The sequence below is a fragment of the Scophthalmus maximus genome, chromosome 20, assembly GCF_022379125.1.
Source record: "Scophthalmus maximus strain ysfricsl-2021 chromosome 20, ASM2237912v1, whole genome shotgun sequence".
Classification (NCBI taxonomy): Eukaryota; Metazoa; Chordata; class Actinopteri; order Pleuronectiformes; family Scophthalmidae; genus Scophthalmus; species Scophthalmus maximus.
In genome coordinates, this window is record NC_061534.1 from 13,272,891 (window position 1) to 13,297,026 (window position 24,136).

Sequence of the window (24,136 nt, forward strand, 5' to 3'; positions counted from 1 at the left end):
GCCCAATGTCAGCTGGGATTGGCTCCAGCCCCCCCAGGACCCTCAAAGGCTAAGTGGTATAGATAATGGATGGATGGATAAACAGAAGTTTGCTTCTGACAAATATATGATCCAAGACGCATAAGCAAAGATGTAATACAGCGTTCCGCACACAAGACCCTCAGATAGAACCTTTGGCCCGTCTTAATCACCTGTCATCCCCATCAGCAGCCCCCGGCCCTCTAAACAGGGAGGAGGGTCTGATGTCCCGTAATGCCCTGCCTCTCCGGTGTCTGCGGAGATAATGAGACAATATTGTACTGAAGCTATGACACCACGCTGGGTGGGAAGGTTGGCCGAGGCGCAGTGAAGACCGATAATGAGGGACAAACTCTTGCAGGCATTGGGGGTAGTGGCGGTGGGCGGACGGTGTTTGGAGGCAACCGCAGCGGGAGGTTGGTCATGAGCCTGGAGGGAGGTGGAGGAAGAAGGGACCGAGAGAAAGAGGGGAACAAAGAGCAGCGGCAAAAAGCAGCGGACGAGTGAAAGAAAAAAAAAACACAGCTCACAACGGATTAATGAAGACACTGTGCAGCTGGACATCTGATACGCAGTGTACGCACTGTACTGTACTCCATGTGTGTGTGTGGGGGTTTTTGAGGCTATGAGTCTAAAACTTACTCTTATATCAAAGGAAAGGCAGAAACCTCAAACTCAAACCTCACTAACAAGTCTATAGTCTCATCTGGTAATTTATTTGCAGGGAGTGAACCCGGCTCATTAAATGGGAGGAAAAACATTGACATAAACACTCACCCTCCTCCTGTAATGACACGACTATTATGATGGTAAGGGGGTGTTAATTTGGCCCAAGACAAACAAAGCTTCCCCTAACTACCCCCTCTGTGTTATATTGATATAGCACTGAATACTCTCCCCCAGGAGTCACCGTCTAAACTCTGCGCTTCCCCCCGTGCCTGTACAGAATCTCCCACACATTGCCTTCATTTCGGCTGCTGTAACTTTCTTGATTTTTTTCTTTTTCTTTTAAGAATTCTTCCCTTTTTACATTTCCCATCCATTCATTCTTGGGCGGGTTTTCTGTTTTCCTCTCTGATTTGTCTTCTAGCTGGAAAAATATATATATATATATATATATATATATATATATATATATATATATATATATATTATTATTATTCTTTATCCTAACCACATAGGTGGCCAGATTTAGAAACAAAATATTGTCAGTTTCAAGACATTCTGTTGGGAGACACACGTACACACACACACACACACGCAGGACAGCAGAGCTACATTAATTCCTGGTCCTCCGGTGAGCAGCGTATCGATCGGGGCCTCGGTGCGGTTTGTCACAGGCGATCACAGTGATTGGGCCGATGCTCAAGCGTGTTATCCAGCTCTGCCCCGGAGGAGAAACAGCGCGGGACTTAAACGGCACAAACCGGCCGCCGCTAATGGAGAACACCACTCTTATTATATGAGTCACTTATCTGCACTGTCAAGTGAAATGCGGGAAAAAAAGAGTGACACGCCGAGAAAGGAGCCAGTTACCTGAATAGGTCTGTGTGTGAGTAGATGTGTCAGTTCGGGGGGGGGGGGGGGGGGGGCGGATGGACGTAACAGGTGAAATCTGTGCCTCTTCAGCGCACGGCGACCTTGGCTCGGATTCAAAGTGAAAGTCACAGCCTTTCATCTGCACTAAAGACAGGGTTTGTTCCCCCTTCATCCTCATGAGCCCACCTCCACTCTCGTCCCAAGTCCTGCAGGTGTGAATCCGGCAGGACTAACACCGGCCATGACCTCCCCCCGTGTCTCTACCTCTCTGTCGCTCAAGCACAAAATAAATCCTTTCCATGTCCATTCTCACCTCTTGTCAACTCTTTTCCTTGTCCAGGCGTCACCCTGCAAGACCCTGGTTTCAGTCCCGCAGACGAGACCACGCTGCATGTTTCCATTCGTTTACTTCCTCCATCCATTGTGCTCTCTGTGGCTTGATTTTGAAAGCACAATGTAGTCTTAGACAGATTTCCTTCTTGGTTCATTTAATTTCGCAAAATATGTGAAAATCAAGAAAAGACTTGAAACTAATTTAGAAAAAAACATAATCTATAACAGTAAACCACATCTCCTGTGGTAAAGTAACACGTTACAGACACTTAGTTACATGTTTTGAAAACTTTTCCTGTCGGTGCGTTCAAGGGCTGTCAAGCTTTGGCGACTGTATTGTACAAAATTACTGAAATTTGTAATATTCTTTTGGGCTGTTTTGTGCTCAAGTACCACTGAGGACACCAGCATGATGTAATTTTATAGCCTCGTACCAGTATTTCTCAACACAACATTTTCAAAATTGACTACTTTTACAAGCCAAAAAATGTATAATTGAAGTTTTATTCTAGAGAATATTGAGAAGGGTTTGAATTTAAATTTGAGGAAATGGGGGATCAATAAAGGAAAAACTTATCTTCACTTGAAACAGTAAATACACAAAGTCTGAAAATAGTATGTACAGAAAATAAAGATGAGAACGTTTCAAATAATCAAATTTTACGTTGCTGCATGAAGCTTTGCAGCAGAATAAAAAAGCCAGCATTTTCTGTAATGAATGGTCTAAAACAGTGATTCCCAAATAGGGCACAGGTAATTATATCGCAGTATCCAATAATATAAGTATTGGATAACAGTTCAAACGCTTGGGATACAAACAGCTCGAATCAGTTCAACTGAACACATGTTGAACATGATGTTATACCGGCGGTGTTAAAGAGTTAAGTATATTTAAATCCAATACTTTAAGGAGTGGGAGACGAGTGTTTCCTCTGGATGAAGACCTAAAAATAACTCAAGATCGGTTTGCGAGAACAGGATGAGACGGCAGATTCTTTGCCCAGTGGTCACAATTAACGCTGAACCCTCAATATTGCCAAGCAGCCTCCAGAGATCCATTAGAATTACCATAAGCAAATTGGTCAACAACCAGACATATCCCACACGTGGCGTTAGCGGAGTACGACCCTACAGAGTGACACTGTTCCCTCTCGACCTCTGGCACTGTCAGCTGATCGAACACGCCACCTCGGAGCTCGAGTAAGCATTGTATCAGGACAGGGGGGAAAAAAAACAACCTCTGCCGTCCGCATTACATCAAATTTTCATAACTGGACCTGGCATAAGAGTAGAATCTCTTAGAAGAAAAAAAAAACAAGAGTACAAAGAGGGTACACATACTGTAAATGTATGGAGGGTGCGAAAGTGTAGCAGCTTTAAAATATTAACCTCTTTGTAACATTTTGATGGTTTAATCGCCAATCAATAGCATTGTGCAGCGGCAGTGGCGGGCTGGGAACAGGATGGTGGTGATGAAAAATGCATGAGGCTGGGGCTGAGGCGGGGGGCCAGAAAATTAAACCCTGCCCGCCACATTTGCTGAGTTGCAGCGGTGGAACTGGGATAAGTTTTAGTCGGGAGGTGTGTGTGTGTGTGTGTGTGTGTGTGTGTGTGTGTGTGTGTGTGCATGTCGGGGTGTGGTTTTCCCTGCGGTGTGTTTTGTACCTGAGTGAAACAAATAAAAACACTCTGGCATTCTGCACAACGCCATTGTTTTTTCCCCCTGCAAAGTTTAAAAAGGACATAACTGCTGTCCCATTTTAGTCCCCCACGCCATAAACGCATACAAATATTCAACAGAATGATAATCATAAATCGCTGAGGAAAGAGAATGATAAAGCTGGGATGGAATGCGCTTGTCTCTCCTGCACCACTGGCGAGCTGAAGCTCGGTCACAGCGCTGTAGGACTCCTGCTGGATAACAAATGTTAACTGTGATCCTTAGATCCTGTCTATTTTCAGTCCGCCATGAATTCCTTGTGATGACCTGAAGTACCTCAGCTTCTCTGGGTCATGAAAGATTAAAGAACACTTCTGCACAGATAACATCAACGAAAACCAGGTTTACGCTCAAAAACAAACATGTGCCTCACGCTGATGTCTCGTCTTTAATTGGCAAGATCAGTTAAGACCCGAACGTAGATTTGCCAATTAAAAGAAAGCAGTTTACCTGAAACATTTGAACATGTCTGAAGAAATAAAAGAAATACTGTCCCACCCACGGATGGCTCAGACTCATTAAACAACTCCCACACCTCCTCTGGTACGGTATGTTTCATACCATGAGGGCATACCTTTAATGAAAGTCATTATCTGTTATTGAAATAATATGACTTTTCCTTTTTTTTAAAGTGCCTCCAGTGGCTATCCGGCCCATTACGTGCAGCCTGCCCGGCTCAAAGTGGTGGTCTGACCTTCTCATTTCCAGTCGCGCCCTTGTAACCCATGACACGTCTCGCCGCTAACCATCTTGTTCCTACGAGGTATAGGCACGAGGCACTGGAGGGCCGCGGCACCCACATGCCTCTGGCCTCTCTGTTGGGCGCAGCGCCCCACTACGAGGCTGTGATCTCGCCTGTCAGAGTGAATTTAGTGGCAGGTGAGCTCAGCCGGTGGCTACCTGCAGACTACAGCCGCGTTTTACGCTCCAGTTGGCTGTCTCCTGCTGAACATGATGCTGGAGAAAAATGGACGATGAACCCCCCACCCCCAACCCAACCCTTCCCCCTCCATACAGGCAGGAGAATGCATCCACTGGAGAGAAGGGAGAGAAGGGGGACGGGGACGGGGGTTCCTGGAAGTGTTTTTATAAACTGGCAGAACAGTGGGTGGCATGTTGTGATGCAATTGTCCCTGCTGGTAACGTGTCTGACACAGAGCATGCAAAAATCCCTCAAAATGAATTCACGATCAACACTTTCAGAGGAGGAGACTGTTCAGGGGGAGAGATGGGAGGAGCCGCCGAAGCTTCTGTGGCCTTGAACGGTCCATCAGCTGAGCCTTTCTCTTTCATCCCAACCTAGACTGGGGCCTGGCCTCGACACACACACACACAAAATAGCGTTGTCATTGATCAGAGTACATCCTGGCAAACAGGCATAACCAAAATAGCACGGCCATTGATCGCAAACGGAAGACTGATCGATCTTTATTAGTTCTGAGCAAAAGGGCTTGAAACGGCAACAGAAAGCCGAGGTTGTCGGGGCTTCTGGAAAGTCTGCGATCCGACGATCAAACCCGTTCCTCACATTCCTGCTGTACACACTCAGACAGAGGGGCCTGAGTAACCTCTCCACACAAACACAGCGAGCCTGTGAGAGCACAGTCAGACGAGCAGACAGAAGCGTGCGGGGAAGTGTTATAGTCAGCAGGAACCGGCTGTGTTGAACAGCAACACCTGGCTTAAAGGATAACACTTCCCCTGATCCGCCGTATCTCCCGGGCCCGGCCAGCTGAATACACCATCTCATAACCACGGAGAGGGGTTACACTCTGAAACCACAGCTGGCATCATTCCTATGAAGGTGGATGGCACCCAAAAAAAAAACCACTTTCCAAGATATAAGCTGCCTTCATCAAACTGAGAGGGGGCCCATCTGCATGTGATGACAAGCCGTGAATCTGGACGACCCATCCTCATATACACGTCTCGCCTGGGACCCAGAAGAGTTCTGGGAGCTCATCGATCTGGATCCCCTCCAATGGGAAGTGATTTCCCCCAATGAACGAGCATTTGACTAAAAGTAAGCGATATTTTCACATTTCTCCCACAAAAATGACAACACTAGTTCTCACACATTGTGGAAACATCATCACAGACATTTTCCTCTCTGCTGACATCTGTTGACATTTTCGCATCGCTCAACAGACGTCACATGATTCGTTGCTATCAAATTGCGTCCGGAGGCAATTTGCTCTTTGCAGGCTAATACACCTCAGCATGTTCATTGACCATAGTGGATGTTGTGATACGTTGTGTAAACCCCCATTGAAAACGCCACCCACTAGTTTTAGCTGCGAATGTGAGAAGTTTCCATAAGCACTCAGAAGAGCTTGAAAAACCATGTCTCTCTCATTATACATACTGGGAAACAATTATCCTTAAAAAAGCTGAAAAGGAGAAAACCAAAGCAGTCTGGGAGAACGCACGACACCCCGAGGGCGAGGAGAAGAGCCGGGAAGTGACAAAGAGGCGGAGAGAAATATGAAGAGGGAGGAGGGCCCTGCGTTTAGTCTGCTTCCTCTCTAATGTATGGGAAGTTTTGGTGGCAGAAACGAGTGAGCGAGGGAGAGAAGGAGGGAAGGAGGTGCGACAAGAGAGAGAGAGAAAAGCACGAGGGGTAGTTGAGGGGGTAAACAGAAATGTCTTTGATCCTGGCAGACAGATGTTGAAGAGAAGCTGTCTTTTCCCTGTAAAGGCCCACCTGAGCTGGCAGGCAGCCGTGCCCAGATGGCTCTTTATTCCAGACCCAGCGCTAATGAGCAGATAGAGAGAGGAAAAAAGGAGGGGAGAGACCGAGGCAGGGGCAGCGGGGAGGGGCGAGCGATTTGAGGGGTGCATGATGGGGTGTTTTTCGGCTGGCACGCACTCAGGAGCGTTTGCACCGATGCACTGATTACATCTCATGTACAAGCCTCTCCGGCCCCGTCTGGACAGCGGGGAACCGAAACACCTGTGACTCGGAGGGTGATGTCATCGACAGCCAATCACTCAGATGTGCAGCAGCGAGCCGCGGTTTTGCATATTCATGACGAAATCCCATGCATCGATAGATCAATGGCGATGCATGCTTTCATATGCATACACACCACAGTGCTGAACGATACATCAATCACCCTGCAGAATAATCAAATAGCACAGTCGTCCCCTGGGTCAGCGGAAACTGTGGATGTGGGGGAAAGACAATGACACTGCAGGTGTTATCTGCTTACATACACTTTGTGCAGCCACACGTTTGTGCGCGGGGGGGGGGGGGGGGGGGGGGGGGGGAGGTAGTTGAAGGTGTGTGAAAACGTGCGGGAAGAAAGGAAGAGCGGTAATGTCCCAGTATAACCAAAAATATGAATTCACATTCACAATAAAATTACCATATAGACCTGGGTTTTTTAAACACGGGTTGACCCTCTAAAAAATAGGCAATAGGCCACTTTGACAGACCAGACCAGGCTCTGATGATCGCCAGCAGACGCGGTGCGTCATGTTTTGATGTCATGACGCTGGTGATGTCACGAACGCGCCAGAAAACAGCCAGCATGGAAGCCAGCGAGACGGTGGTCAGCGTTACCTCCTATCTTGCACTTTTGTCACTCTTTCAAAGTATACAAACTCAGCGCAGACTGAGCGATGTTCGAGGGCTGGTTGAACGAGGATGGATGGAATTTGTGGCTGTGATGGCAAAGAGCCGAAAGATTTTCGAGAAATGTGATTGTACATGGCTCAACCACTGCCGTGCGTTTTTCCAAAAACGTAAAGCTTGTAAGAGACACTGTGATAAGATCTTTCCAGACATGAACTCTGGAAAATGTCCGGAAAATTGGGTCGGGACATTTTCCAGAGTTTGCATTTCACGTATGACAATCGCAGCAGGAGATTGTCCGAGTCCTTTGGAACATTCTATGGCGTCTGAGTAGAGAAGCAGTGGAAAGAAGTGTTTTTGTTCACAGTCATCAACACGGCCACTCGCTCGCTGAGAATTTTCTGGTGATTTTTCTGCTGTGTGCCAACATTGGCTCACTAGTGGGCCGGCAGGAGAAGTTCTGGAAAATATCCGGATATTGGCGTTCTCACAAACATCTCCTGAAAATTTCAGGAAAATGTTCAGACTTCAGCGCATGTGTGAAAACAGCAAGAGAGACGTGTGATATAATCTGCACAATCATCAGAGCCATCTGGTAGACAACCATGCCGTTGGTCTGTGAACGTAGTGCGCGATCCACCTTATTAGCATGGATCGAGTACAGTTGGTACTAGGGTAAAACTTACGATTCACCTGAAGAGAAGATTGTGGATGTCATCCGGTTCAATCATCAATTTCTCCCCTCATCACTATCATCCCGCCGACATGAGCACACTTGTCCTTTTGTTCTAAAGGCTGTGGTGTCTGAGATGTGGAGACGTTTGACATCCTTGGTTGTGTTCCAAACTACAATCCGAGGCACCGGATCACAGGACAGGTTGGCTTTAAAATGTTCCTCATACCAACTCCCAGCTGGGGAAGGGCTCTTCAAAATAAACTTCAATACAAACTGTGCTAAACTGTAAGACCAAGTTAGAGACACTCGGCTCCTCCGAGACACTCTGCGACTTGTTCTCATGAGCGTGTGTTATGGCTGCTTCGCATGAGTACATTGTCTGGTTGCGATACTGTAAAAACAGCGTCTTGGTTCCTGTTGGTCCCTGCGCAGACCAGCTTTGCCGCTGGCCCCTGCACAATGTTTTGGCCAAGATGTTGAATTTTGGACAGTAAGACAACATTGCAGCAAAAAACGGCACAACCACTCTGAATTCAGCAAACTAAGAATCTGCTAATATGCAAAACTGCAGCTGCAAACTATTCTGATAGAAGTCCTATTCTGACACCCCCTACAGTGTCTTATCCCTTCATCTGCAGTCAGTGGTAGGTATCAAAATATTCTTCCCCGCTGCTCACTAAAAGCTCTGCATGGTCAGAATATCTCCCGGGGCCACTGAATATTTCTTATTTCAAGCAGATTTCTGCAAATCAACGTTGTGTTATCTCGGTCATTAGAATGCAAAATACAATTTTTAGCTTCATCTTTTATCTTCATGTGCATTGATATATGTCTTTTCAAGCAGTGGTCTTAACGCCGATAGAAGTGAATTAGAACTGTTGAGTCACACTATATCAAAACCACATCGCCTGCAGCACAATCTGACTCGAATCAAACTGACTTATTGCCTGCTTAAAATTTTTTTTTAGGTGCACTGGTTTGTTCATGGTCTACTAAGGTGTGTAAGCAATGAGTCTCAGCAGAGAGACAGACACAGAGTCAGACAGAGAGGCTACTAATCAATAGCTCCCTAATGGTCATCTTTATAGCTGGACAATTGTCCTAACAGCCTGGCGCTGCCCGCTCTCCTCCCATGCACTCGGGATGTGGTGGGAGTCGGCCTGCCTCTCTGAAGGACGTCCGGAGAGTTTCAAAGGCGATAACAAATCAAACTGTTCCCTGAATCTAATATCAAACAGGGCTAGTGTCAGCATTTATTAGAGAAATCAGATTCTCCCCCCCTCCTCCTCCACCCCCTCATCTCCCCCCTTCACTCTCCCACTTGCAGTATTCCAATGCACAGCGGCCCTTTGAAGTCGGAAGAATGCAGGATCGCAAATTACCCAGGAGACGTAGCTGATAGTCTTTGAAGCCCTCCTTTGATAGTGTTGTTTTCTGTGCACCCCCTGCATCTCGCTCCCTCTATCGCTCACTTGATCGTTCCTTCTTTCCACACACAATGAAGCTCGCAAACATTAGTCTGCACAATGGTGAGATTACACACACACACACACACACACACACACGTATACTATAATACTATAAACCCCAACCTCCATGAAACGGACAGGAGAGGAACATTTTGAAGGAAAACTTAAGGGAAAACATGGATCCTATAATCCCGTAAAACTTTTGTTGTTCAGATTTATCTATTTTATTTTACAGCATAAGTCCTGGACCACTCCCCTCAGGTTTTGCTTTGTTGTTTGAACAGTGAAGACAAGGAGAGAAGCCTCTGGTTTTGATCCACCTGCCAGCCTGAGGATCTCAGCACTGCGGTGACTAACACTGGGCCTATGGCATAGTTAGCTCCCTCTTTCCCCGAAGAGTGACAGATGGAAAGTCCACGGGCATGATGTAAATTTCCCACAGCCACAGTCTATTTACAACTTCCTCTGCACAGATGTAAGTTGTCACAGAGCGTCCTCTGTTTATTATGGTCTCTTCTCAGTGCACCGCTGGGGAATAAATGAAAAGGCACAAGTTGTGTCCCTGTATCGGACAGTCTGAAAGCAAATGTGAGGACATATCTATTTTGGAAAAAAATGACAAGTAGCTCCCACGTCAATGGTTGTGATTTGGTTTAAGGCTGACCGAAAGAAAGCAAGATCACATTGTTTGTAAAGAAAAGGAAAAAAACATTAGGTTCATATGGCCAGTACACTGCAAAAAAAGAAAAAGTTAGGAAAACTGAAAAATTCCAGTCAACTCATTGCACTAGATTTTTTTAATTTTGAGGCCAAATCAAAATCCTATGTTTTCAAAAAAAAGTTGGCGCAGCTAACTATCCTTTTTTCAGATAATTTAACTTTCATTTCATTCCAAACTATTTTTTTTTTTACCATCCTAGTGCGATCCAGTTATTGGGTACCCCCCATATATTTCGCATGACTTCTTTTAAGGCTGCATTTGATATATTTCATATAGCACTGAGAGAAACGACTCAAAGCGCTTTTACACTACAAATCACATTCACCCATTCACACACACACGCACACACACACACACACACACACACACAAACACACTCATGGAGCGATTCCTCTTACATACATCATTCACATTCTGACAGAATGCAGACTATGCCGCACGCTGACTTGAAGTAGCGGGGGATCGAACCACCGACCTTTAGTGAGTGAAAAATATTCATTACATTTGATTGATTGAATATCCACATAAAATTTTTCCCATACAAATTTTCTGATAAGGTCAACAAGCCTCAGCAAATTACAGACCAAAACACTCACCTTTTGAAAAAAAGAGGAAACTAATTAAGTTAGAGCAAATACTTAGTTAAGTTTATAATGGCCTTAAATACTTTTTTGCTCATTTTATCGAAAATTCCTCATGAGGTAAGCAATTTCAATTCTTTCATATTTACAGGGAAAATCAACTCACTATTCTCTCCACGGGATCCAGACGTTACAGAGCTAAACCAAAACAGCATATCAGTGGATGTTAAGTGCTTTGCTGCTCTGAAAATGTTTTTTTTTGTCCCTGTTATTGAAACATGCTTTTCTGACCGAATAAGACAGATTTGAACGTCTCCCGCCTATAACAGGGAGCATACAGTGCTCCAGATTGCGCACATTGATTCTACTGTAGCTTCCTGTAAAAGCTTATTATGTCATCTCAAGTCAGTAATAGAATTAGCCTGACATTTTGGAAAAAAGCACATCTTTGCTTAAAATCAGAAGATTGACACCACTTTCATGTCTGCGCCCTGTAGCTGCAGCCGGGAGGCGATACGTTTAGCTTAGCCTAAAGACTGCTGGGGGAAACTGCTATCCTGGTTCTCCCTGTAGTTCACAAATGGGCCTGCCAGCACCTCACCAATATGTGTGTCCTATGTATTTTTTTATGAACAAAAACATACATGTAAAAAAAAGCATTTTTACAGCTTGTATTTCTACAGTCATGAAAGCTGAAAGTAGGGTTGCTGAGTGGGCTACAGCGCGACTGGTTAGGGACTGTAACTTTACAAAACTTTCATTTCATTTTCTAGAGTAACACTTTGAGAGTACCATAGCAGTAGGCCTAACAAGTAGGCCTAAAATCCACCTGTTTTAGATTTTTTATCAGCCATTATGACATATGATTATGACCACCTGCCAAATATTGTGCAGGTCCCCCTGTTGCCACCAAAACAGCTCTGACCCGTCGAGGCATCGACTCCACAACACCTCTGAAGGTGTGCTGTGGTGTCTGGCGCCAAGACGTCAGCAGCAGGTCCTTTAAGTCCTGTAATGCCGAGTTCACCCTACGCAATCTTAAGCCCGATTTTCAGCTCGCCGGCAAATCCTGGAGATGTAGCAAGTCGGAGGTAATTCAGCGTTATATCTAGCATGTTAAATATCTGGACGCGTCGGGAACCAGCTGGGAACCCGTCTCCTGCAGCGTGAGCCGTGACGTGACATGCAGGCAGTGGGTGCGTCAACCTGGAAACACGGTGGAGGAACTGTAGCACAACAACACAACAACACTCTTCACCCATATTCTCTGCCTTTTCCGTGTTTCTGAATTAAAATCATCCAGCGGACTTTATGCGGGGCTGCAGCAGATGATGAGCGTAACCTCGAGCTGCTTTCACGCGGAACCACATATTAACGCGTCAAGTAACAATTTCTCTCCGCACACAACACACAGAGCGTGCGCACAAACTACTTCCTGTTTCTGACCTGTCAACATAAGAGTATCCTGCAATATATTGAACACAGCTTCTTTTTGACGTCCATTGTGAAAGTGACAAACAATCCGTGTTTCGCGAGTGTATCCCATATCTTCCATTGTCAGTTCTCGCTTGTTTTCGTGAAAAAAAGAACGTGATTTGGAGACATTTCTCCTGGTGAAGGATCGTGCAGTGTGGTAGGGTGCATTATCCTACTGAAGGAGGCCACTGCCATTTGGGAATACTGTTTCCATGAAGGAGGGTACTCTGTACTTGGCACTCTTCCCTGGCACCCGGCTGTCCACATGCTTTCGGCGGTGGGCAGGGGTCAACATGGGCACTATGGCCGGTCTGCGGCTACGCAGCCCCATATGCAGCAAGCTGAGATGCACTGTGTTCGGACACATTCCTATCAGAAGCAACATTAACTTTCTCCAGCTGTTTGTTCTACAGTAGCTCTTCAGTTGGATCGGACTACAAGGAGCTATCCTTTCGTACCCCGTGCACATCAATGAGACTTGGGCGCCCATGACCCCATTGCCGGTTCACCTGTCCTGTTGTCCTTCCTTAGAACACTTTGACGACTGCCGATCAGGAACACCCGACAAGACCTGCAGTTTCACAGATGCTTGTCTAGCCATCACTGCAAAGTCGCTCAAGATCCTTGCTCTTGCCCATTTTTGCTGCTTCCAACACATCAACTTTGAGGACTACATATTAACTTGCTGCCCAATATATCCCACCCACTGACAGGGGCCATTGGAATGAGTTTATAAATGATATTCCCTTTCCCTTGTAGCGGTAATAGTGTTACGGTACTATTTGAGACACAAATGTAGAACGTGACGTAGATAACGTTAGCCGCAAACTTGCAGATGATTGCAGATTTTAGTGGTGATAGTTGTGGGTCAGATGTGCCTCAGAAAAAAAGATTCTATGATTTCTTCAGTGGCCCTAAAGCCAAATCTGCCGTCTGTTGTAATGTAAAATGTTTAAAACTGGTATAAAATGTTGTTGGGCACTCAAATAAATACAGAAATGTCAAATTAATATCACAAATGTTGTGCTGCTGTGCTGCATTTAATAGGAAAAGTTATTATGTAGACTGGCCCTCAGTCTCCCCCAACCTCTGACTGGCTTAAGTAGTGTATGCAATTTTAAACTCAGCAATTATTAATCCTGGTACTGCTCCATTAATATAACAGTTGGTGGCTTGTTCTCTGCCATACTGGGAATGTAATGGTGGGTTGATTTTTAACAGTTTGGTCTCTGGGTCAAGATGACAATCTGGTTAGCTCTTGTGAGTTGGAGGGTGTATGAACTCCACAGCTTCACAGAGAAACTGTAGGCTGGCCGCTTTCGGAATCCACAATGTTCTATTGTAAAGGCATCCTTGATGGATTAGGTCTGAGTAGCCAGTAAAGTAAAGTAATGCATAATGTAACTAAAACCATTCTAATTAATTTATTCTGCTTTCACGACCACAAAGGGATATTATGCTAGAAGATCGGAAAACATATACCTTGTCTGTGAAACTTAAACATGAAACAGAAAAAATAATCTGTTTAATGAGCTGCTTCAGACATGCACCAGAGGTGTTGTATGTGATATATTGTCCTCTTTTCCTGCCTTGTCATATGTGAAAGGCAAACTTGTTCACATCTGGGAAAAAAAACAGCTTTAGTAGTAAAATAAGTCAATGATAACATTTTTCACGTGACCTACCTAACAACTATCTCCTCTCATCTCACATCACATTACAGGCACAACACCACTGTGAGACAACAGTGACAAAGCACGCAATACACACCCACATATGTTTAAGCCACAAACGAAGGCACCACAAGTCGACATCAACAAAAGTATTGCACAAAGCAACCGGCATGTTTATAGTGCAAATGTAGAACGCCCACAGGTTGCCGGCTTCATGTGCAAAACAGCCCATTATTTCTTCTCATGCTATTGGGAGCTTCCCTCCCCTGAGAATCAGTGGGATTACATCTACTGTCCATCAGCAATATGTTGTAATCCAGTCGATACTTCCAAGGACACTGTGACCATCTACGTTCTAATCTCTGGCTTTTCAGTGGGCACTGCACTGACTCGACTGTCATGATTCACTAATACACAACACTGACTCATTATATAAATGTGCGCTGCAGTGATGACACTTTTATAGTCGCTCTGATTGATGTGAAGAACTTTTTTTTTTTTTAGGTACAACGTCAAAATTTGTTTCAAGTTTCCTTCCTTTTCATGTCAGCAGATCTAAAAGATTAGTTATAGTTCTGAGCACATATAAAACTGATACCGCACTCCTCCTGTTCTTAACTTTTAATCACTGGGGGAATTCGGTGCATCATCTCCATAATCCAAGTGCAGATCATTTCCCTAAGAGATGATGCAACCGTTCCGAATTCGTGTGTAATGATAGTCCATTGTAGTTGCGTTTCAAAAATCCTTTCATAAATCTTAAATGGCCATTGCTTCATTAAAAGACATGCAACTCACGAGCTCCTTTTGTGCGCGCTTTTCTGATTGACAGGTTTGACACACTGCTGTAAGTGTTTGAGGGATGTTACATACACTTGTGACATACACTTGAAGGGCAACATGTCATGGTGGTGATGATGACGGCAGCTCACGGATGCACACAAATACTGAGGCGCACCCACTCGATCTCACGCTGATTTGAAAGCACTATGCACAGGCCTTCCCTGATGTAGCGCACTAGCTGCATCGCTCTGGTGGTTTGGGAGCCTCACGTCCACTTAGATAATTAACAGTGATCAAGGGTCGTCCTGCCTGTCATGGTTGCCTCATATTGCTGCCTGTTCAAAAGGACTCAAACTCACTGGCCTGAACTGAAAGGAAAGCTACACACTGGCTCATATTCACATCCAATAAACCCTAGTTCAAGAGTGAGCATGGGTTTCTGAGGTGGGGGCTGTAATATGACTTATTTAATATGAACAAGGGAAGATCAAGTGCCTTCCACCCACATCCACAGAGACCTTAGAAAGGGACCCGGAATATAAACCACACTCAAACTGTTCCATTCATTATACAGGGGCCCATTAAAACAATATTTGAGATTCGGAGTTTTCAAGATTTCTGTATTTCTTTCCCCCACGACAATTTGTCCATTGTGGAATTGTTAAGCAAAAAAAAAAGGAAGTTAAATTACACTGTACACATTCAGTACACACATGCACAAGATTATTACATAATTTAGTAACAGATTCAAACGTACACACATGCACAGAATCCTAACCACAAATTAAAGACTTTCGGTACCAAGACCCTCAGCAGCTGGTTATTATGGAAGGCTGCTCGCTACCACAGTGGAAGTGCAACCTGTCAACACCACGGTGGCTTTTAGCACGTCTCTGCTGATTCTCCAAGGAGAAGAAAGCAAACTAGAGAAAGAGAGCGAGGGAAGAAAGAAACATGTTCAAGAGGGAACACCGCACTGTACTGAATGCCACTCCATCCTTCAGCCCAGTCGCCTCCAAGACTGGTGCAGCTTGTCCTCGGTGTTAACACAGAGACAACTCTCCCAATTAATTCAACGGTCATACAACTTGATGTTATGACCACCAGAATAAATTATCTAAGGCTACATCCACACTACTACGTGTTCGTTTTACAACTGACACAATCTCCTTCAAGACAAGCGACACACCTGAAAATGTATACAGAACAAACGTGTACGTGCCGGGATCAACAGGAGGCAGATTGTCTACTCTGCAGGTGCTTATTAGTCACACAAAATACTACAAACAGCAATGGTGAAAAGTGAGAGCAGGGATTTCTTCCGACGATGAAGTGGAACTGTTACTTCTGAAGCAAGAATTTGCAATGATTTGCCTTCCCTGCTGGTCGTCGAGTCATGACCCATATGAACCACAATCATAAAGCAAATGTGAGTGACGGCGTCATCATGTCCAAATGTCTCAATTTTTGCCCATTCACACGACAAGGCAGCCCCGGGCTAGCAGTGTTTCCAAATGTCACCGTTTTAAAACGAAAATATAGTCGTGCGGTTGTAGCCTTAACACTTTCTCTGAAAAATCTTGTTTTGCCTGTCATTGTCAGCAAGGTGGAAAGGCCTACATAGTTTAAACCCACGAGGCTCAGCTGCAGTTGAAATATGGAGAAGATCAAGGTAAAACATTTGATTGATTACGTGAGAAAATAATCACGAGATTAATAGCCTAAGAAAATAACCGTTAGCTGCAGTCTAACGACTCAAAACCTCATTCATCCAGAGCCATCTCAAAGAAAAGATTTGATCTCATGAGACGCGGACAAGGTCAAATAAAACATAAAGTGACAACAGCAATACTATAATCATTCATACTGACATGACTCATCCCTATTGTCAGTCACGGTTCTAAAGGAGACAAGAGTATTCTCCCCTGCCCGGACAAGAAGAAAGCCCCCTTTCCTCAAAGCAAGTTTTAAAACAATACCAGAAGCAGAGCTGTGTGTCTCTCAAGGCTTCAGCAGTGCAGTAATGCATATTGCAAGCTCATAGAAAACGGCGCAGCACACACAGGGGTGCAGCATCTTTTCATCTCCACATTATCGGCGTGAGACTGCTAATGAGCGCTGTTGCATGTGGCTGTAACCCCATCAAGTTTCATCCTATTGAGCCTGGTGAGCATGTAGCCTGTTCTACGGTTCTCCTAAAAAGCTGTGTGTGTGTGTGTGTGTGTGTGTGTGTAATTAGGGTTGAAGAAGAGGGACGGAGGGGTTAAACTGAACACTATGGAGAACTGCGGCATCTGGGAGAACGGATGAGGGAAGGCTTCTCTCTCTGCACAGTGATGCGTAGAAGCAGAGCATGGATTCTTTTTCTTTACTCCTGTCTTTCGCATTTCATCACCCTAGAGTTGGAGGTCGGGGAGGAAGGGGGACAAAAAGGAATCTAATCGTACGGTTGAGGGGGTGGAATTAATAAACAGCGGAAATGGTAGAATAGATGAGGAAAACAAAGAAAGTTAATTGTCCTATGACCTTGTTTTCCTTTACTCACTTACTCACGCTGTGTGCTTACTTTGTTTTAAACCACGGACCCACCTCGGTGTTACAGCGCCAGTGTGCAGAGCCGGACGGCCCCACATATTACGCCAAGAGCCCTGACTCTTCCTCGTGTCAAAGGGGGGTGACTATGTTTACAACTTTGATGAGAGGATGAAGCGGAACTAAAGAGACAAAAACACAAGTGAGAGTGATTTTCAGGTGCAGTAATTGTGTAAACTTGTGGACAGTAACAGTAACGTTAAGTCGATGCACGGCACCGCTGGCTCACTCTCCAAGCTGGAGAGTGCATCTCTGAGTCTGTCTTTGTCTCTGCCACTTCGTGCCTGACAAAAGTGAGAGTGAAATGCAACCATTACTTAGGTTTGGAAATGATAACTGCATTGCACATGGACATGTGTCCATATGTCTGCCCTGCGTGCACAAAAACTGCGTCTGGACTGGTCCCCATGACAAATTGCTGCCGTGAGCGTGATGGCACGCAACATTAAATACGGTTGAAGAAAATGGTCCAGAATACTTCACATTTGCGTTGAATTTCCAGCGCTGCGATGCGCTACAATACAGTATCCCCTGCCGGGTGCTCACTTGGTTGCGGTTTGCAACTTTACCACCAGATGCCGCCAGAAAAGCACACAAATTACACACTGGGGCTTTAAATAGTCTTGTGGGTTCATGTGGCTTCATTCTCCCCGTTTGCTTTCTTTCGTACTTCCATTTCTCTTCTCATGCTCTGATTCGCTAAATCTGAACAGCCAATCAGGGTGATTTTCATCAACTGACTCCGACGCCAATGTTGAATCGGGCAGAAAAGCAGCTTATCGACGAGCATAGACGGCCAACAATTTCAACACACCGCCGCGACTTGGACTATCTACACTCATCGTTGTTCAGACGAGTTCAGCAAGCCGACCATCGGTTGAATGTGTCCCGGCCTTAAACTGCACAACAAAGTTCCCCTCTGGTGATTGCCCTTGCTGCCCTACCAACTACTGACCCTCTGCACAATAAACTGACTCAGTGGGGGAACTGCAAGCCCTACGTAAGATGAGACAGGCATCAGCCAAATATTTAACACTATCGACTATTTTCTTGCGATGTGGCAGTGCTGATAGGTATTGGCCTTCCGGTCAAGTGCTTGTGAAACAAAAATTTTTGTGGGAGAAGATCATAGCGTGTATGAAAAGCTTGGCTGCCTCTGTTGTCAGGTTTGGTATTATGTGCCTAAAGATAGTGAGGTTTCATTTAGTCGTACTGGCCACCTTTTGAAATGACACATTTGAATCTACACTGATCCCTAGAAGATTCAAATCAGACACCACCTTGAGCTTTTCTCCTTTCACAAAGATATCAGGTTGGTGAGTCTGTGGATCTCCGTGTTAAAACTTAAGGACAGTTTTGCTTAAGTTCAAATGTAAACATGAAATATTTAACCAATCAGATACGCGGGCCTTGGCTTCAGTCAATTTGCTGCTCGTTGCTTGTTTTTAGCATGCACATAAAGAAGTGTGTTATCAGCATACATTTGTACATTAACTGATGGACAGACTAAAGGCAGGTCATTAATATACAATAACTTACCACTCTGAACTAATGCAAGATGGAAAGCAATGGACTGACACTGACTATTGATTAAATACTGAATTTAAAATGATGATTAGTTGGGCATACCGGGCAACATGGATGGATGCACATCTCTCAGTAAATAACCACCATCAAATATTCAGCCGAGCCGAAGTATAGTAGGCTTTGAAAGTTTTGGAAAATGGATTATGTAGCTCATGGGTCATGTAGGGTGGGGGGAACTTCACCTTGCCAGTGTGTGTCTGGCAAAACTCTTCAAAATACATTGCTATTCCAAGCTGTACATCATACTGATTCTTTTTAATGTGACCATTTGTGAGCAAGCCCAAATGGTCTACTTAGTCTTCAGGCCTCAGGCTAAACCGAGCAGAGTTTTAATGATTAGATATTTTATTCGCTTAGTAGATAAATAATACGACCAACACTGGTACTTTACTCTACGTGATGCCGCTGTTAGTTCAATCTCTCATCACTGTTTTTGATGTGCTAATGTCTGTTGTGTTTGCTCTCAGGACTGGTTTCGAACTTCAGTTCGGTTTGAGCTGCACAGCATCCTGAAAACGTTTGCAACTAAACTTTTCTTGTATGAATTGTTGTGTTTCTAAAAACAAGAAGCTTCCTTTGGCGTATTTCCGATAAACATTCAGGCAATCAAAGATTTTACTGAAAAGAATCAAAGTGGACAGTGAGACATTACCCATGACTGTTATTGTTGGCGGTACGCAGAGCACAAGTGAAGCCTATTAGCCAAAGAAAATTTCAACAAACTGAACACCAATAGAAAAAAAGGAGTGGTTAGGTTTAGAGGAAGAAAGACAACAAGAGCGGCTAACATTGCATTATTACAGTTCACTGAGGAAAGTAGGCCTCTTAATGCAGGATTGGGATCTATTACTTATTATTTTAACTTATTTAAGTTTGGGATCAGGGCTGCACGGTGGTGTAGTGGTTAGCACTTTCGCCTCACAGCAAGAAGGTTCTGGGTTCGAATCCCGGTTCAACCAGGGCCTTTCTGTGTGGAGTTTGCATGTTCTCCCCGTGTATGCGTGGGTTCTCTCCGGGTTCTCTGGCTTCCTCCCACACTCCAAAGACATGCAGAATGGGGTTAGGTTCATTGGAGACTCTAAATTGCCCGTAGGTGTGAATGTGAGAGTGAATGATTGTCCGTATCTGTATGTGGCCCTGCGATAGGCTGGCGACCTGTCCAGGGTGAACCCCGCCTCTCGCCCAATGTTAGCTGGGATTGGCTCCAGCGACCCCCCACGACCCTTAAATGGATAAAGCGGTAGACGATGAATGAATGAATGAAGTTTGGGATCATTTTAAGCTTCCAACTTGATTATCATATTCTACCACACTCAGTAGATTACAGAAATGTATTCTCCATCTAAAGGTGCATCCACAAAAACAAATCTAGCGGAGGCCAAAGTTATATACTTCTTTCCTGGTGAAATCTGAAATGTTTTGTGTTTTTTAACCAAATGCTTCCAGACTAAGTAATTCCATTTATTTTACACATCAGTGTCAGTTTACTTTTAGGGGATACATATTCAGCATGTGAAAACAGTTAAAAGTTGAAAACAAAGTTTTCTTTCGCTCTGAAGAGGTTTTGTCCAGTCTGAGAGAAAAAACCCCGACAGAGTCATCAGGGCTATCAGGGCAAAGGGCATCTATTTATTAGCAGAAGGCGAATGAAAATATGCCATCGCATCATGAGGAATACTGTCAACAAAATAGTATCCATGGCATGTACACTATTTTCTGCTAATAATAATTACCAATCATCACCATTCGTTCCTGAGACCCCACACTTATTCCCCGAAGGCTACCACTTTGTACTGCATGATTACAAATATGTTCCAGAGGCATTTGAAATTGGTTTTCAACTAAGTTGTACCTGCCATATAGTTTTGCTGTTTCAAAAAGTTCCTGATGACGCCAGGAATTCCATGGACAATTCAAAGGTATTATCACAAATGATAAGTTATCAGATGTCATTTGTTTACACAACTTTGAGGACTTTGTCAGCCTTTCCTCTGTGCTCCAAATCTGCTGCATGAGCTGATCATAAAGCAATGCTCCAAGTGATCTCTAATGTATTCAGTGGGTATATTTCACCATCTCATTTTCTACTTCCTACAGTAGTCAATTATGCATGCTGTTTAACAGGCAAAATAACTTAAGATCGATTATTGAGGAATCGCAAGCTTCCCAAAAGTTGTGCTGCCATGCAAAGCGGACTCTCATCAGAGTGACCTTGCCTCTGGTTTGTAGGTAACTTGTTATTTTAACACAGACTTTGAAAGTGAGGCAAAGTGTGTGACATCAATCCAAAGAGCCGAGTCTCTTAGTATTGGCGACTGACTGCTCATGCAGCCACAATGGGGTTTGCATGCTAAAATGCTAAAATCTTGCACCAAAGACAAATATCACTTTAAGTTAAGATATGACACAGACTATTAAAGCTCAGTGCAGCTCAGTTTGACAAGCCGCAGAAAGATATTTTCAGTACAACACCCCCCCCAATCACCAAACTGCTGGACTGTGCATCTTGTTCTCAGCGGAGCAGTGGAATTGCAAACCAGAGACGATATCAAACCCACCGACGAAGATGCAGAACCAGTCATTCAAATTTCATAAGCGGAGCCCTGTGCTATAGCGTTATCTTATTAAATTCACAGCTGTCAAAGCGTACCTCAGAGCCATTCGCACAAACACGTGCAATTATTCTCACCATCCCGGCTGTGCGGCGTCATGCTCACACAAGGTGCGGGAAACACACAAACGTAGCCCCTGTATTTCTGTCCCTGCGCTGAAAGAGTTCCCTGACTTTAGACTCATTACTTTGGACAAGGTTTCTAATGGAGGCTGGATCCAGGAACAACAAGGTACAGAAAAGAATGCGATGGAGAGAGAGAGACAAAGAGAGGGGAGCAAGGGAGAAACGGTGAGATCAAACTCGTATTCTTAATTCACACCACGCCCTCACTTAACTCGACCGCATAGACCCGATTCTTGCGAGGAAGTGGAGAAATGAACCATTTGAACACAACAAGCCGGCAGACAGGAGCCCGAAGGCCACAGACGAAGACGCGGCCCGAGTGCGGTACATTATCTCCAGTGGTGTTTTTCTGCTCGGCTCCAGTGTAAATCAAACGTTGGCTGACCAACCGCTGCCGCTACAGCGCAGCAGACACTTGCCACCAGAGAGTCGTTGAGCAAGACCGACGCCCGGGGATGTCATAACGACAATATTGCTCCGGCAAAGTGCTAAATGACAGTGAGATCACAGACACTCAGTGGTGGAAGTGGCGGAGATGCGCTGATCAATGGGCGATCAATACGACCCTGCCAGGTAATCACAAACCGCGGTGATTAACAGCAACCGATCAATTGCTATTAACCCCTGCGTGTAGCAGTTAAGCAGACAATCAGCGTCAGTGTGCGTGATAAACGCCAGAAATTATTGTAGGCTGTTTAACATCCTCCCATCTCTGTAAATGTCACCGAGCTGAACGCATAGATTTGTGATTGAGAGCCTGAGTAATAACACAAGATGATTATTAACACACAAAAAAACTAAAGAAAAAAAAAACCCCTCTCAAATATAGAAAAGTCTTTACTTCCAGGGGTCTGTCCTCGTTGACCGTGCTTTTGCCCATTTCTCCGGCACAGTCTGACATGTCTCTGTCTGCCTGAAACAAAAGAGATGATTGAACGGAGTTCCGCTTGCAACATGAGACAGATATGGAGAGAGGGGGCCCGCCCGAGGAAACAGACGCAGGATTAATGTCGAGATACCGTTTTCCCACTGTTTCTTCCTTTCACACCCGCACACTCCCCGTGCAAAAGAACACACGAGTACACACTGACACTCGCACACACACGCATCACTCACACTCGTGGGTGTGACACAGCTCGTGCGACACACCAACCCCATATGGTTTTCGCATGTCATCCAGTGGAATCGAGGCATTGAGGATGAAGCGTTGAGATTGAGACGTTTGCCACAGATGAGAGACATTTGGCTAATAAAAATATAACAGATCTCCAAACCATTTTCCTGCAATCACAGTCAGCAACAGCTTTCGTCTGGTCGGGCGGCCGGAAAACACAAATTCACTCTGACAGCTGTTGTTAACCTGGCAAAGGGATAAATGAGCGCGTTCAGATGCGAGCAATCTGTATAAAAAGCTGACTTTCATTGCAACTAATGAGGAATGAAAACACTTAATGGAGCCAGTTTGTGGGTGCATTGCAGAGTGTGTACCAGGAGAGGGAGCTGCTAGTGGGAAAGCTGGGGCCAGGCAGCATCCACACTGTAAAATAGGTCAGAGAAGACTTCCTCTTCCTCACACCTGGCTGTACCCAACGCTCTCCTCCTCTTCACTCACTTTGAAATCCGGGAACACAAAAACACTATTTGCCCCCCACCCCCCCTTTGCTTTTTCCCAAAACACGTTGGACCTTCTCCCTTCCTTCCCTAACTCAAATCCATTTTCTCCTTCCTGCACCGTCTTGTACTCGGCCGGCCCCTCCCGTACGTTATTGCACGACTCAGCACAACTCCCAAACTCTAGCCATCACAGAACTCTGACGAATATTCCACACAACCGAGCGCTCTAACTCTTACTTTGCTACTACGCTCACCTTGAGCTTGTGAAGGATGCTTAGGGGAGGATGGATGCATCTCTCTCTCTCTGTGTGTGTGTGTGTGTGTGTGTGTGTGTGTGTGTGTGTGTGTGTGTCTGTGTGTGTTTCATCAAATGCAGATCAATATCACTGCAAGGTCACTTTAAAATTCAATTAATAAGAAAGTGAACATCCCAAGAGTTGTCGCCACCCCTGGGGGGGGGGGACTCAACATGACCCAATCCCAGGGCGCACAAGTGAAGAAATAGAAGGGAGGAGATATGGATAAAATTCATAACTGTATTATTAAGCACAAAGCCTCGTGTGGAGATGGGTTTTTGTCTGGAATGGATGTCTCACCAGCTAAATGTTTTAGTAACGTTCGCGGAGCAAGCCAGCCGAAGCATATTGTGTCTTGCGCCACCATCTGTGTGGATTTCTCTCTGCATGTGTCTGTGTGCGACCAAATGTGCGTTGCTGCGTGTGTGTGTGTTTGTGCGTGTGTGAGCGGGCCACTCCGGCTCATCAAGGTCCAGTCAGGTGCACAAAAACCTAAACCGGCTCGGATCACAACAAGCGTGTTGAAGTTTCACGGTATTGAATTAAAACCCAGTAATGTGCCCCTTCTTGCATCAACACAAGGGCTGCATTAAAATATGCATGTTGAGCCACCGCTCGAGTCTTAATATTTAAACCAGCCTGGAGGTGAGGCCCGTCTAACACAGCCTGACAGACCGTGTGTACATAACACTGGCTGCCTCCCATATAAACTTGATCAGTGCACACACACACACACACAAACAC

The 24,136-nt window shown here is 45.0% G+C and overlaps 1 protein-coding gene and 1 long non-coding RNA gene across 5 annotated transcripts in view; one reads left to right on the forward strand and one right to left on the reverse strand.

Moving 5' to 3' along the window:
• Positions 1-24,136, reverse strand: part of rapgef1b (Rap guanine nucleotide exchange factor (GEF) 1b) — a 205,835-nt gene that overhangs the window by 59,664 nt on the left and 122,035 nt on the right. The gene's annotated exons all lie outside the window — the stretch shown is intronic.
• LOC118285397 lies at positions 9,245-13,120 on the forward strand. 3 transcript variants are annotated; one of them, XR_004785094.2, is made up of 3 exons: positions 9,252-9,392; positions 9,617-10,533; positions 10,786-13,120. It is a non-coding gene; the product is annotated as an uncharacterized LOC118285397 (long non-coding RNA). The 3 variants fall into 3 exon arrangements; XR_004785093.2 differs by having other exon boundaries at positions 9,617-9,807; XR_004785092.2 differs by having other exon boundaries at positions 9,245-9,392; positions 9,617-13,120.